The 15,375-nt window shown below is 36.6% G+C and overlaps 1 long non-coding RNA gene across 1 annotated transcript in view; it reads right to left on the bottom strand.

Annotated features, from left to right (window-relative positions):
• LOC121038703 (uncharacterized) overlaps positions 1-15,005 on the bottom strand; it is a 40,430-nt gene extending 25,425 nt beyond the window's left edge. Inside the window, exon 1 of the long non-coding RNA XR_005794454.1 lies at positions 14,843-15,005. This is a non-coding gene — a long non-coding RNA (uncharacterized LOC121038703). The remainder of the gene's footprint in view (positions 1-14,842) is intronic.
• Positions 15,006-15,375: the final 370 nt, after the last annotated feature.

Genomic DNA, 15,375 nt, shown 5'->3' on the forward strand with positions numbered 1-15,375 from the left:
GCTACAGTAATAAAGACAATAAGGTATTGTCATAAAAACAGACATACAGATTGATGGAACAGAATAGAGAGCCCAGAAATAAACCCATGCATATATGGTCAATTAATTTATGACAAAAATGGGGAAAAGAAAATCTCTTCCATACATGATGCTGGGAAAGCTTGACTCCCACATGCAAAAGAATGAAACTCAACCCTACCTTACAATATATCCTAAAGTTAACTGAAAGTGGATTAAAGACCTGAAACCATAAAACTAAAAGAAAACATAGGTGGTAAGCTCCTTGACAGTCTTACTGATATTTTGAATCTGACCCCAAAAGCAAAAGCAACAAAAGCAAAAATAAATCAGTGGAAGTACATCATACTCAAAGCTTCTGCACAGCAATGGAAACCATCAACAAAATGAAAAGGCAACCGACTAAATAGGAGAAAATATTTGCAAATAATGTATCTGATAACAGGCTAATGTATCTGATAACAGGCTAATATCTAAAATACATAAAGAGCTCATAAGCTCAATAGCAAAAAAATGCGATTTTAAAAATGAAGATGTGAATAGACCTCTTTTTACCAAAAAAGACATACAGATTGCCAAGAGGTACATGAAAAGATGCTCAACATCATTCAGGGAAATGCAAATCAAAACTACAATGAATATTACTTTACATATGTTAGAAAGACTATCATGAAAAAGACAGGAAACAACAAGCGTTGGCTAGGATGTGGAGAAAAGGGAACCCTTGTGCACTCTTTATGAGAATGTTGAGTTTCCCAAAAAAATTAAAAATAGAACTACCACATGCTTCAGCAATCTGATTTTTGGGTATTTATCTGAAGAAAACGAAAACACTAATTTGAAAAGATATATGCACCCTTATGTTTACTGCAGCATTATTTACAATAACCAAGAAATGGAAACAGCCTGTGTCCACCAATAGATGGGTAGATAAAGACTTTGTGGTATATACATAAAATGAAATATTAGTCATAAAAAAATAATGAAATCTTGCCATTTGCAACAACATTGATGGGCCTCGAGGGCATTATGCTAACTGAAGTAAGTTAGAAAGACAAAAACTATATGATCTCTTTTATATGTGGAATCAAAAAGAAAAAAAAAATCAAGCTCATAGATACAGAAAACTGGTGGTTGCCAGAGGCAAAGGGTGGCAAGATAGTGAGAAATGGGGGAAGGGGTTAAAATGTAAAAATTAAAAAGAAGTGAAGCAATGTTAGAGGGAACTGAGGATTTTTTTAAATTAATTAATGAATTAATTTTAGGGAACTGCAGATTTTAATTATTTCCTGAAGTGAGGCTACAACAAGACTCATGTTGCCCATTGAGGAGGCTTTGATTTCATATACCGATGGCTCAGATGATAATTTCCCATTCCCTTCCTTGCCTTGGTTAGAGAAGCTAGTTAAGTAAATTGATATTTGACAGTATTGAGGGTATACAAAAACAACCCAAGGATGGAATATTGTATATTTAATCTATGACTGCAGGAAGGAGGCTTTTCAAAGTAAATCAGGAATTAAATTTCACAAAATGCTGTTTCACTGTGAAAGGAAATAGACAAATTCATCTGCAAGGACATGTCAGACACAGAAAAATTAAAAGTAAATTAAAAATAAATTTTTAAAAAAGGAAATATTCATTTTGATAGCATGAAGAGACATTTCAAATATTGGTGACTTTAAAGGCAACCAACAAACTGAAGGATGAAGAGAAAGGAAATTTCCCCTGAAAACAAATAATTGTACATGTGAATCATTCTGTAGTTAATTTTTCTTATTAACTTGTTTTATTTTTTATGTTTTTAAATTTGCATCCAAAATAGTTAGCATATAGTGCAACAATGATTTCAGGAGTAGATTCCTTAGTGCCCCTTACCCATTTAGCCCATCCCTCCTCCCACAACCCCTCCAGTAACCCTCAGTTTGTTCTCCATATTTATGAGTCTCTTCTGTTTTGTCCCTTTCTCTGGTTTTATATTATTTTTGTTTCCCTTCCCTTCTGTTCATCTGTTTTGTCTCTTAAAGTCCTCATATGAGTGAAGTCATAGGATTTTTGTCTTTCTCTGACTGACTAATTTTACTTAGCATAATACCCTCCAGTTCCATCCATGTAGTTGCAAATGGCAAGATTTCATTCTTTTTGATTGCTGAGTAATACTCCATTGTATATATATATATATATATATATACCACACCTTCTTTATCCATTCATCCATCGATGGACATTTGGGCTCTTTCCATACTTTGGCTATTGTTGATAGTGCTGCTGTAAACATTGGGGTGTCCCTTCGAAACAGCACACCTGTATCCCATGGATAAATGCCTAGTAGTGCAAATGCTGGGTCATAGGGTAGTTCTATTTTTAGTTTTTTGAGGAACCTCTATACTGTTTTCCAGAATGGCTGCACCAGCTTGCATTCCTGTGTAGTTAATTTAATTTAATAAACTTGTGTGGATAAGCCAACAATATAAATTTATGTAATATATTTCTGGACTCAGCTGTCTCTTCAAAAAGTTATTTTCTTTAATAACCAAAATATATGTTCTGTCTGAGAAACTTTATAACATCTGGCTTAAACAGTTATGCATAATAATTTTGTAAGTATATCAAATGCATTCCTTTGCATTTATCTCAATTGTAGCTATATAAATTTATTTCTCCGATTATTAGACTAATATCTTTCCTGTCATACTTTGAGATCCAGAAGGGCAGGGATATTATTGGTTGGTTGGTTGGTTGGTTTTTATCATTGTATCCTCAGCATCTGACACAATGTCTGGCACATAGTGGGCACTCAATAATTCTTATGAATCAATAAATGAAGAATGGAACACAATAATATTGATGTAATTCTCTATTAAGGACTATAGCTAAATTTATTCCTTCTAGATGGAAGTCTTCCTGGAGGCAGAAAGTTGCCGTGCTCATTTATTGCTGCATCCATTCAATCAGCAATTTACTTACATGGCAGACAACACTATTCTAAGCATGGAATACATGGTGATAAGAAGAATAGATATAGTTCCTGCCCTGGAGGAGCTCATAATCTGGTAGGTAACTGATTAAAGACTTATCAATTCTCTATTTCTAATATTTTATGTACAGCTATAATTATACATTTATAGTAGTGCTGTACAGAGGGCTCTCATAAGCTCTTTTCTTATTTGATCCTCACATATTTGATCTTACATATTTATATACATATATACATACATAACATATATACATATTTGATTCTTACATATTTACATTTGTGTTTCCATTTTAAATTTCAATTTAGTATTTTCAAAGTTCCCACAAAATAAGTAGAAATGATTCAATGCAGTTCTTTACACTTAGGAAGACGAGGTTGTGATAAGGTCTAACAGTTTTTCAAATACCACTAAAAATTCTTAAGATTAAAATTTTCCTTTCCTAACTTCTTTCAAAGACAATGAAAATAGGCATTTTTGAAACTGAGTATAATTTTATTAAACCTTAAATCTTATTTTATTAAACCTTATTTCAATAAGCATAAAAATCAGGGAGTAGTATTTTTAAACTAGGTTATTTCCTAATCATATTGTCTAAATATAAAATACTTTCTTTAAAAAATTACTGTTGTGTTAATTTTGGCTTATATTTTCTTTTATTGGTTTTTTTGTCTCTGGTGAGTATATCACGTAGTCATTTCTTTTAACCGTTCCTCAAATAGTAAACAATAAGTTGTTTTGAGAGTTATATTCTCTAAGTTGGAATGGCATCATCATTTGCAGCCATTTTCTTCTCCTTCAATGAAATGTAAGGAGGGTTTAAAATTTCTATGACATTTTTTAGATCTTTCTCTAACATAAATGACTCAGTACTCTGAATATCTGTGCTTTATATTTTTAGCCTCATTATTTTGCTGTTTTCTTCTATTCTTATTCCTTATTCTGATGATCCAATTCCAGTCATCCTCATCAGCATGACTCAAGTCTTTTTCTCTTCTAGGAGGTGTTCTAGGAACATTCCAGCAAAACCTCCCTATCTGTAAAACTCATCTAATATGGGATCATGGGTTCCTTTATGATAATGTCTTTTTGTTGCTTATTCAACATTCCACATGTTTTCCCCTAAATGAGATGGCAAATTCCCTGAAATCAGGGACTAAGGCAGTATAGCCAAGTGTATCAGAATCATGGATTCTCTAGCTGGATTGCCTTGGGTGACTCCCTGCAGTCTCACTATTTCCCTTGGGGCATAAGACAACTGCTGTAAGTAATTTCCTCTTCTAAAACACTCTAAGATATTATTTTTTCAATAATAAGTATCATTTACATAGCAATTTACCACAATTTATTGAATTTAGTCCTGATAATATTATGTCAAATATGTGTTGTTATCCTCACTTTATAGATGAAGACCCTTTTGTTCAAAGAAGTCAAGAACTTGCATGAGATGATATTGTAAGAGGTAGAACCAAGGCTATTTATCTATATATAGCACAGTACTTTGCATACTGATGGTACTAAATTTGGTGATTGATGAGTTGTCTCATGCTTGAAATCTTTTCCTACTGGGGCTTTCTGTGTAGACAGCTGTTAATTTCTTTGAGTTTCTCCCTGTTCATTTCCTGGAAACTTTCCCTCTTCCCACCTCAAGAATTTTAAGAATAGGAGAGGGTTAATTATGTATCAGCTACCATTCGACTATGTCAAATTGAACCCTGAAATTAATTCGAAATTTCCTGCTTGACTTGTAAAGTCAGTCTCTATTCGTTTTATACTTTAAAACTTCATATTCTCTTGATCACCTTTCTGTGACTGCACAGCTGAGTCACTCTTTCATGTTCCCTGCTCCACTGCTTACTTCCTTTCTTCCCCTCAAGCCATTACATCTGTCCTTCCTTACAAAATATGTTTCTTGTTGGTTGAATCTGTTTTTAATTCAAGTCTTCAATCATCCTTCATTGCCTGGAGTACTTACAGCTTGTCCAAAAGCCCATTTGTAATTTTACCCCTTTACTTTAGATTTCTTCTTCTCTTTCTTTTTTTCTTTTAGAAATCTTGTTCTTTGATTTTCACATAGTATTATCTCTTTATCTACTGTTCATTCAAACTTTACTATTTTCCCATGCTGACTATAGCAGAACGAGTTGAAATTTATCTGCTGATAATCACACATACATCACTAATTAAAGTTCACTTATTTAACTATATGTGGATTGAAAAACAACCCAACCTCTGCCTCTTTATCAATCTAAATAAAAAACTAGGATTCTATTTTGTCTTAAAGATGATGAAATTTCAGGAGAAGGAAAACTTTGGGTAAGATAGAAATTTCTGTGACAACTAAGGTAGACAACATTCCTATAACAAGATAAACATACAGATTTTGGTATAAACGTGTGGCTTGGTGTCCATAAAAGACCTGAGCCCCCCCCCCCCCCCCTCTCTCTCTGTGTTTGTGTAGGGAGCTCAAGACACTGCCTATTTCTGTATCCCAATTACTTTTTTCTCATAGCAGCATTCACAGTGGCTGTTTTGATTCAAAAGGATTAAACTTCTTGCTTGAGTTTTCCCTCTCAGGGTTTGGTTATCAGACCTGGGGGCTAAAGGGCAAACCTCCACATTCTCACATTTGAAATCAAATGTCTAATTTCAGGTTCCCAATAACAATATAAATTATACATTACCCCTGGGAAGATGCAAGACTATCAGTATTACTTAATTCTACCGAAGTTGTATCAGGGTCTGCACTAGCTTGTCCCGCTTCTTGATTTTAAGGGATCCCAATTTGGCAACTCTTATGGTCTTGTGTGGATGAAACTCTACCGTGCTGATAAATCAGCTCAAGGGAGTCTAACATATCTGGAGTTTGAATGCCTGTATCAAAAATTGCCTTATTATTCTTTATTCTCTGAAGGTATCATTCAGTCAAGGGTTTCTGAAGTTTCATACCATACTCTTGCTATGAGACAAATTCTACCCCTGGGCTGAACATATAGGGGGCTCTAGCTCACAGACTCCTCAACTCAATAATACACGCCATTTATACTGTTGATTACTTATGCCCATTGCTCCAAGCAGTCTAGTGGGGATCTGAGATCTTGCTGCTAAGCACAGTTGGCTGGCGTTTCTGCTGTTGTGTTGCCCAGAATCTTTAATCTTTGGTTTCAGTCTTTCAAATCTTCCCAGATGCCTGACCTACCTGATTTCTAATCGGGGTTCGAGGTACTTGCCAACTGAAGCCTGCCTTTGTTAATTTTCTTAACTTGAATCTTTACCTACTTAGATCTTCTTTAGTCACAGCCTTCAAATTTACTCTCTTATAGTTGAATTCCTCATTCTGCCCTGTGGCCTCCATCCTTTTTTGTTTCAGTCTAAGTTCTGGTGACATACCCTGGTCAGTCATTCTATAACTTGCACATTATGTGTGAGGGAAGTAATACTTTTTTCCCCTCAATGCACAGCCTTTGTAATTAAATAAAATATAACATTGAGTAGTAAATCAGAAGAATGTGCCCACATATCAACATACTTGTTAAGTGAATTAACACATTAAGTTATCCACAATTATTAAATGATAGTCTAATTATTAAACTTTTCATTCAATAAACGAATCAGAATGGTTTAATTAGTCTCACTACATTATTACCTTAGGCTCAAGGTCTTCAGCAGCTCTTGCTAAAAGCTGATTTATTTTTAGTTATAAATTTAAGAGTGCAAGCTATAATAATTTCCAGTACAATGATGAAGCAATTGCTTCTCTTTACAAGAAGAAAATCTCTGGCAGAGAGTTAGCTTATTTATGGGTATGAAGAAATCAACATGGAAAATAATACAAAGAAGATGGTTTAAGAAATGTTCGTTGGATAAATGAATGGTTGAACTAACCATACTGCTTATTTTTTGTGACATCTTTTGGACATGATTGTTTCATTTACTCATATTGGTAGCATTCTTTTTTTTTTTTTTTTTTAATTATTTTTTCAACGTTTATTTATTTTTGGAACAGAGAGAGACAGAGCATGAACGGGGGAGGGGCAGAGAGAGAGGGAGACACAGAATCGGAAACAGGCTCCAGGCTCCGAGCCATCAGCCCAGAGCCCGACGCGGGGCTCGAACTCACGGACCGCAAGATCGTGACCTGGCTGAAGTCGGACGCTTAACCGACTGCGCCACCCAGGCGCCCCTGGTAGCATTCTTATCATGTTAGGAAGTCTAACATATCTGGAGTTTGGATTCTTATATGAAAAATTCCCTTAGTATTCTTTATTTTCTCAAAGTATCATTCAGTCAAGGGTATCTGAAGTTTCCCACCAGGCTCTTAACTGGTTTCTTTCCACAAAAGTTATGCTGGAGATGAATTATTGGCCAATTGATAACAAACAGGTTATAAAAACTTATACCTGAGGGGCGCCTGGGTGGCGCAGTCGGTTAAGCGTCCGACTTCAGCCAGGTCACGATCTCGCGGTCCGTGAGTTCAAGCCCCGCGTCGGGCTCTGGGCTGATGGCTCGGAGCCTGGAGCCTGTTTCCGATGCTGTGTCTCCCTCTCTCTCTGCCCCTCCCCCGTTCATGCTCTGTCTCTCTCTGTCCCAAAAATAAATAAACGTTGAAAAAAAAAATTAAAAAAAAACAAAAAAACAAAACTTACACCTGATTGGAATGTCATGTTCAGTGTTTGACTTCCTAGAAGAGTTCCAAGGTATTTTTCCCATTGAGTATGTTTTCTGCTTTTTCTGTTGGTAGCGCTAGTAAATTCAGATATGCATTATTTGGTATCAGACATAAATAGCGATGCATTGCCATTATAAAGCTTGTAAATGGTATATAAAAATGTTTTTCTATACTGAGACTTTTTTAATAGGATGTTCATGCTAGAGAGGCATTGTAGTATTTAGCACTGAAGTCCAAGGAAATTAGCTGGTGCCATATCATGTATTAGACACAATAATGCTCAGTTGCCGGTAACAGAAACCCAAAATAACAATTGTTCCAAAAAAAGAACAATTTATTTACATCTCAGGTAAAATTCCAAAATGGACAGTGCAATGCCGCAGGGGAGATCTGTTCCACAAACTCTCAAGAACTGGATTCCTTCTATCTTGTTCTATAATACATAGATTTCTTTAAATTTTTTTAAAGTTTATTCATTTTTGAGAGGGAGAGACAGAGCATGAGCAGAGGAGGGGCAGAGAGAGAGAGAGATAGACACAGAATCTGAAGCAGGCTCCAGGCTCTGAGCTGTCAGCACAGAGCCCGACAAGGGGCTCAAACTCACCAACCGAGATCATGACCTGAGCCGAAGTTGGACACTCAACCAACTGAGCCACCCAGGCGCCCCTGTAATACATAGATTTCTATTCACAAGGTCTACTCATGGTCCAAATTGGTTGCTCCATCCACATTTTAAAAGAGAGGAAGGGAGGGGCGCCTGGGTGGCGCAGTCGGTTAAGCGTCCGACTTCAGCCAGGTCACGATCTCGCGGTCCGTGAGTTCGAGCCCCGCGTCGGGCTCTGGGCTGATGGCTCGGAGCCTGGAGCCTGTTTCCGATTCTGTGTCTCCCTCTCTCTCTGTCCCTCCCCCGTTCATGCTCTGCCTCTCTCTGTCCCAAAAATAAATAAACGTTGAAAAAAAAAATGTTTAAAAAAAAAAAGAGAGGAAGGGAAAAATGAAACTAGAAAGAAGCAAATGGTGTAGGCCAGCTATTTTGTGGGGGCCAACTTTTTTAAATGCTTTTTTAAAAAAACGTTTTTATTTATTTTTTGGGAGAGAGAGATGGAGCACGAGCAGGGGAGGGGCACAGAGAGAGGGAGTCACAGAATCCAAAGCAGGTTCCAGGCTCCCAGCTGTCAGCTTGGAGCCCGATGTGGGGCTCGAACCCATGAACTGTGAGATCCATGACCTCAGCTGAAGTCGGATGCTTAATCGACTGTGTCACCCAGGCACCCCATGGAGGGCAGCAATTTTAAAGAAAAGTTTTGCTTACATGTTATTAACTAGAATTCAGTCATATGCCACTTAAGCTACAAGGGAGATGAGGCATCCATGAATCTGACTAAAATGTCAGAAGTTCTTTAATTATGGAAGAAGAGGAGGACTTTTGAAGGGCATTAAGGATTCTCTACCACCATATGTGAGTTATTTCAGGTTAAGGAAGCTCTAAAAAAAAAGATTGAAATATTTAATTACTTTGATTAGTCACTGGATAATACCAGCCATTGAAATTTTTAATATATAAATCACAACGTGTTATATATTACAACCTAATATGCATTTGGTCAGTTTTACAATTGAAATACATTGGAATAAGGCATAGAAAAAATAAGTAAGTCATAAGAGTATGTAACATTAGTCATAACTTCTAATTGTCTATTAACCAAACTGGGTCAAGTGTAAAGAACATGAATTGCTCAAAATTATCAGAGATTAAAATAAATCTCCTTAGTAAAATGGTATTTCTCTACTCCTACATTATTGCTTTGAGTGTGGCTGAAATAAAGAGACGAGGGAACTTGACTGAAACAAATTGGATGAACTAGAAATCCTGATGAACATCATATAACAAAAAGTTGGGGCTAGTTGTGCTAGCTCAAAGAGAATGGGAATGCATAAACACGTGGCAGAATAAATCTTTTCAATAAATACTGAATGTAACAAGGTTAGATACTGCATTTCTTTGATATTTGCATGTTGCACATGAATAAATTTAAATTGAAGAAAAAATGTTTAGAAATTTATGTTCTATGTAATTTTAAAGAGAATATCAATTCAAGAATATTCCATTTGAACAACAAATGTTGTTAAAATGTCAATACTACCCAAAGCAACCTACATATTCAGTGCAATCCCTAACAAAATAACTTCTTCACAGAGTTACAACAAATAATCCTAAAATTTGTATGGAGCCAGAAAAGACCCCGAATAGCCAAAGCAATCTTGAAAAAGAAAGCCAAAGCAGGAGGCATCACAATCCCAGACTTCAAGCTATACTACAAAGCTGTAATCATCAAGACAGTATGGTACTGGCACAAGAACAGATACTCAGATCAATGGAACAGAATAGAGAACCCAGAAATGGACCCACAAATGTATGGCCAGCTAATCTTTGACAAAGCAGGAAAGAATTTCCAAGGGAATAAAGATAGTCTCTTCAGCAAGTGGTGTTGGGAAAACTGGACAGAGACATGCAGACGAATGAACCTGGACCACTTTTTTACACCATACACAAAAATAAACTCAAAATGGGTGAAAGACCTAAATGTAAGACAGGAAGCCATCAAAATCATCGAGGAAAAAGTAGGCAAAAACCTCTTTGACCTTGGCCGCAGCAACTTCTTACTCAGCACGACTCTGGAGGCAAGGGAAACAAAAGCAAAAATGAACTACTGGGACCTCATCAAAATAAAAAGTTTCTGCACAACGAAGGAAAGAATCAGCAAAACTAAAAGACAGCCGACGGAATGGGAGAAGATATTTGCAAATGACATATCAGATAAAGGGTTAGTATTCAAAGTCTATAGAGAACTAATCAAACTCAACATCCAAAAAACAAATAATCCAGTGAAGAAATGGGCAAAAGACATGAATAGACACTTCTCCAAAGAAGACACCCAGGTGGCCAACCGACACATGAAAAAATGCTCCACATCACTCATCATCAGGGAAATACAAATCAAAACCACAATGAGATACCACATTACATCTGTCAGAATGGCTAACATGAACAACTCAGGCAACAACAGATGTTGGTGAGGATGCAGAGAAAGAGGATCTTTTTTGCGTTGTTGGTGGCAATGCAAGCTGGTGCAGCCATTCTGGAAAACAATATGGAGGTTCCTCAAAAAACTAAAAATAGAACTACCCTATGACCCAGCATTTGCACTACTAGGCATTTATTCATGGGATACAGGTGTGCTGTTTCAAAGGGACACATGCACCCCCATGTTTATAGCAGCACTATCAACAATAGCCAAAGTATGGAAAGAGCCTAAATGTCCATCGATGGATGAATGGATAAAGAAGGTGTGGTAGGTATATACAATGGAGTATTACTCAGCAATCAAAAAGAATGAAATCTTGCCATTTGCAACTACGTGGATGGAACTGGAGGGTATTATTGCTAAGTGAAATTAGTCAGAGAAAGACAAAAATCCTATGACTTCACTCATATGAGGACTTTAAGAGACAAAACAGATGAACAGAAGGGAAGGGAAACAAAAATAATATAAAACCAGGGAAGGGGACAAAACAGAAGAGACTCATAAATATGGAGAACAAACTGAGGGTTACTGGGGGGATTGTGGGAGGAGGGATGGGCTAAATGGGTAAGGGGCACTAAGGAATCTACTCCTGAAATCATTGTTGCACTATATGCTAACTAATTTGGATGTAACTTAAAAAAAAAAAGAATATTTCGTTTGGTGATCTTTTGCTTCATTAATTATATCACTTGTTTCCACAATTTTCTCCCTTTTTGCACCTGCATTTGCAAGATATGAGAAATATGCTATGCTCTCTGCCTTCCCCCAACCCTGGAAACACTCTGCTCAATATATACTTTACTTTGTGAAGGAAGCTTAGAGTTTTTTTAGTGCCCTCTACTTGAAAAGATTGAATTCTCTAAGGTGACTTTCAAGCAGATGTCATTTATTAACTAGTTATGTTTCCTCATTAATCTTAGCCTTTTTCTCATCAGTTCTGCTATGAAAATGTAGCCAAAACAAAACTTTGGGGACAGTCTGAGGCATGTACTGCCCACTCCTTTCCTTTCTTTGCTTCTGGAAGCAGATGTGTTTTAATACAGGGGGGCAGTGGGTGGGTGGGGGGGGAATGATGATACAAAGAGGACTTTCTTGGTCTCTTCTTCCATAGAGTTTATAGTATCTATATGTGTTTTGTAGTACACAAGTATTATCTCTTGGCTATTAACATTCTGTGCATTAAAATTAGCCTTCTTTTCTCTTTTAAATTAGAAGTTTAAATAAGTTGGAATTTATTCGTCCTTCTCTTCATCTTCCTTTGGCTTACTAGGGTAACAGGATGTAGACATTTAAGAGCAATGTGCTGACAAAGCCAAGAGAATGCATTTCCTTTACACTTAGCGGGAAAAAAATCTCCAAAACAGACAAATATAAAAAGGATAAATTTAGGGGCCACCTGTCTGGCTCAGTCAGAAGAGCATGCAACTCTTGATCTCAGGGTTGTGAGTTTGAGCCCCGCATTGGGTATAGAGATTACTTACATAAATAAACTTAAAAAAAAAAAAAGAGAGATTTAGAAAAGTGAAGAGCAGGAGTGGCCTGAGGTTGTGTGGGGCCTGAGGGTTATTTAATATGGGAGGCACACTTCTTTAAGAATCAGAGTGCAAACTATCTTTACAACCCTAAAACAAGTGACCATGTGATCACGTTGATAGGGTCCGTCCTGGGGTTTTGGAGGTGGCCTGTGCACGTGAGAGGACCCACAGCTTCTATAGCTTCATGGTAAGTGTGTCTCTGGTTCATCTACAGTATGGTTTCAGATGTACTTTTTGGGGTTTTTGCTATTGATTTGTGTTACACTTCACTGGATTCCCCCATTTTTACTAAATGGACTTTCTAGAGCCAAGCGTTGGATTTGTTATATCATAGAACAGAAGTTGGGCAGTATGGCCCTGGACTCAGACTATTTCTGTGGAGCCTGTGTCAGTCCATGTGCCAGAACCACGAAGCTGCCTTTTTGTTTTCTCTCTAACAAGAGATCAGAAGGTCTCTTTCTGGAGAAGGAAGTGATTAATGAAGAACATTCATCTTGTAAAGAAACATCTTAAACAGTGTCCGTTCACCCTATACATATTGATTATTCTTTCAAGGAGAAATCCAAATGCCGTGACTATAAGCTGCGCACAGCATCTGTGAACTCCTCATAAGCTCAGTTAGGAAATACAAAGTTGGGTGTGTTTGTGTCTGTGAATATATATGATAATTTTGTCAGTTTGGCGGGCAATTATTTTTACTTAAAGAACAAGTAATTTCTTGGCATTTTATACTTACAGGTTATTAATATACATAGTTTATAAAGTGTTAAGATTAGTTTTTAGCTAACACACTCATAATTCTATTTAAAATAAATCGTTTCTGGGGCGCCTGGGTGGCGCAGTCGGTTAAGCATCCGACTTCAGCCAGGTCACGATCTCGCGGTCTGTGAGTTCGAGGCCCGCGTCAGGCTCTGGGCTGATGGCTCGGAGCCTGGAGCCTGTTTCCGATTCTGTGTCTCCCTCTCTCTCTGCCCCTCCCCCGTTCGAGCTCTGTCTCTCTCTGTCCCCAAAATAAATAAACGTTGAAAAAAAAAAAATAAAATAAATCGTTTCCCTCTTTAATGGAGACATTTTTGGAAGTGATATGTTTATTCCTACATTATTGAAATATATACTTTCAGAATTTCATATGGAATTTGTTTTATAAATTCATTGTGTGTGTGTGAATACATGTGAATACATACATGTGAATACATACATATACATACAGACACAAACATACATGTGCATACATACACATACATTTTGTCTCTTGCATGGCCTATGTGAATAAAATTACAAAATTCTACTATGGTTATATTTATTTATGTGGGAGGATAAAAGAATAAAAGAAATGAAAGGAAATAGCCTATGCATGGATAGGAAGACTCGGTATTATCAGGATGTCATTTATGTGCACACTCATCTGTAGCTAAGTACAATTCAATTGCTTTTGAAGTGTTGTGCTTAGGAACTTGAAGATTAAAAAGGGATTTTAAAGTACATTTATGAAAAAATCATGCAAAAATAGCCAGGAAATTTTTCAAAAGAAGAACAAGGACCAGAGACTTTATCTTATTTTTTTTAAGTTAATATCAGACTTCAACAACTAACTAACTTCAGCAATTAATGTGTATTATGTAATTAGGTATGTAGTGTACTGATGTACACAAGTCAATAGGAAATAAGCCCAAGTATTTATTATGATTTAGTATATCAGCACAGTGGCATATAAAATCACCGGGCGGTGTTAGGAAATAAAAGTAGCATTTATTGGGCACTCACTATGTACCCGGTGCTGCTCCAATCACTTGACATCTGTCATTTAATCCTAACCTCACAATAACCTTATGAGTTTGTATTAGTCCTGATTTATAGATGTAGGATCTAAGACTTAGAGAAATTAAATAATTTGCCAATGATCATACAGGTGGTAAGTGAGAGGTGGGTTTTAGATCTAGGCAATCTGGCTTCCAGCCCAATCTCTTAACCAGTATGCGTTACTGCCCACAGTGCCCCTTGCCAATGATACATGCTAGTTATTTTAGAGCATTGTCAGTATAACAGGCAAAACAGTTTTTAAGTATTTTTTCACTTTCTAAATTGCATTCTTTAATTACCAAGGAGAATGAACTTGTAAAATATTGCATATATAGATGTCTTTTTTTTTTTTTTTTTTGGTAAACTACTCCCACTGTTATGTTCAACTTTTACTTTTTGATTTATAAGAATTCTTCACATACTAAGGATATTACTCTTTATCATATATATGGTTGCAGCCACACTCAAATTCAAAAATGACAAACCATACTTTGCCTCTATATTACTAATTATACTGTTTTCACCTTTCCTGAAACGTACTTTCCCTGCATAATCCCTGCTCTTCATGATCTCAGTTTAAACATACCTCACAGTAAGGCCTTCCCTGAAACCCAGGACTAAGTTAGAATGCCCTCTTCCAGGTAACCAAAATACCCTGTACCTCCCTCTTGTAAACATGAATCATATTTATATTTACTTATCCAAAGTTTATCCACTCTAATAGAGTAGATATTCTGCTTATATTCTGCTTATATTTACCTGTGAAATGTTTTCCTTTCATAATTTTCTTGTTCCTGATATGGCCTTTTCTTCCCACTCCCTTCAATGTTTCTTGTAAGGCTGGTTTAGTGGTGGTGAACTCCTTTAACTTGTTTGTCTGGGAAACTCTATCTGTCCATTCTGAATGACAGGGTTGCTGAGTAGAGTAATCTTGGTTGCAAGTTTTTTTTTCCTTCCAGTACTTTGACTCTATCATGCCCCTCCCTTCTGGCCTGCAGTTTCTGCTGAAAAAATCAGCTGGTAGCCTTATGGGGTTTCCCTTATATGCAGTGATTTTCTTTCCTCTTGCCGCTTTTAAAACTCTACCTCTACTTTTTGGCATTTTAATTATTATGTGTCTTGGTGTAGACCTCATTGGGTTAATTTTGTTGGGGCCTCTTTGCTTCCTGGACCTGGATCTCTGTTTCTTTACCCAGATTAGGGAAGTTTTCAGTTATTATTTCTTCAAATAAATTTTCTACTCCCCTCTCTCTCTCTTCTTCATCCGGGATCCCTATAATGGGAATGTAATT

The sequence above is a fragment of the Herpailurus yagouaroundi genome, unplaced genomic scaffold (assembly GCF_014898765.1).
Source record: "Herpailurus yagouaroundi ecotype Mexico unplaced genomic scaffold, PumYag 166, whole genome shotgun sequence".
Taxonomy (NCBI): domain Eukaryota; kingdom Metazoa; phylum Chordata; class Mammalia; order Carnivora; family Felidae; genus Herpailurus; species Herpailurus yagouaroundi.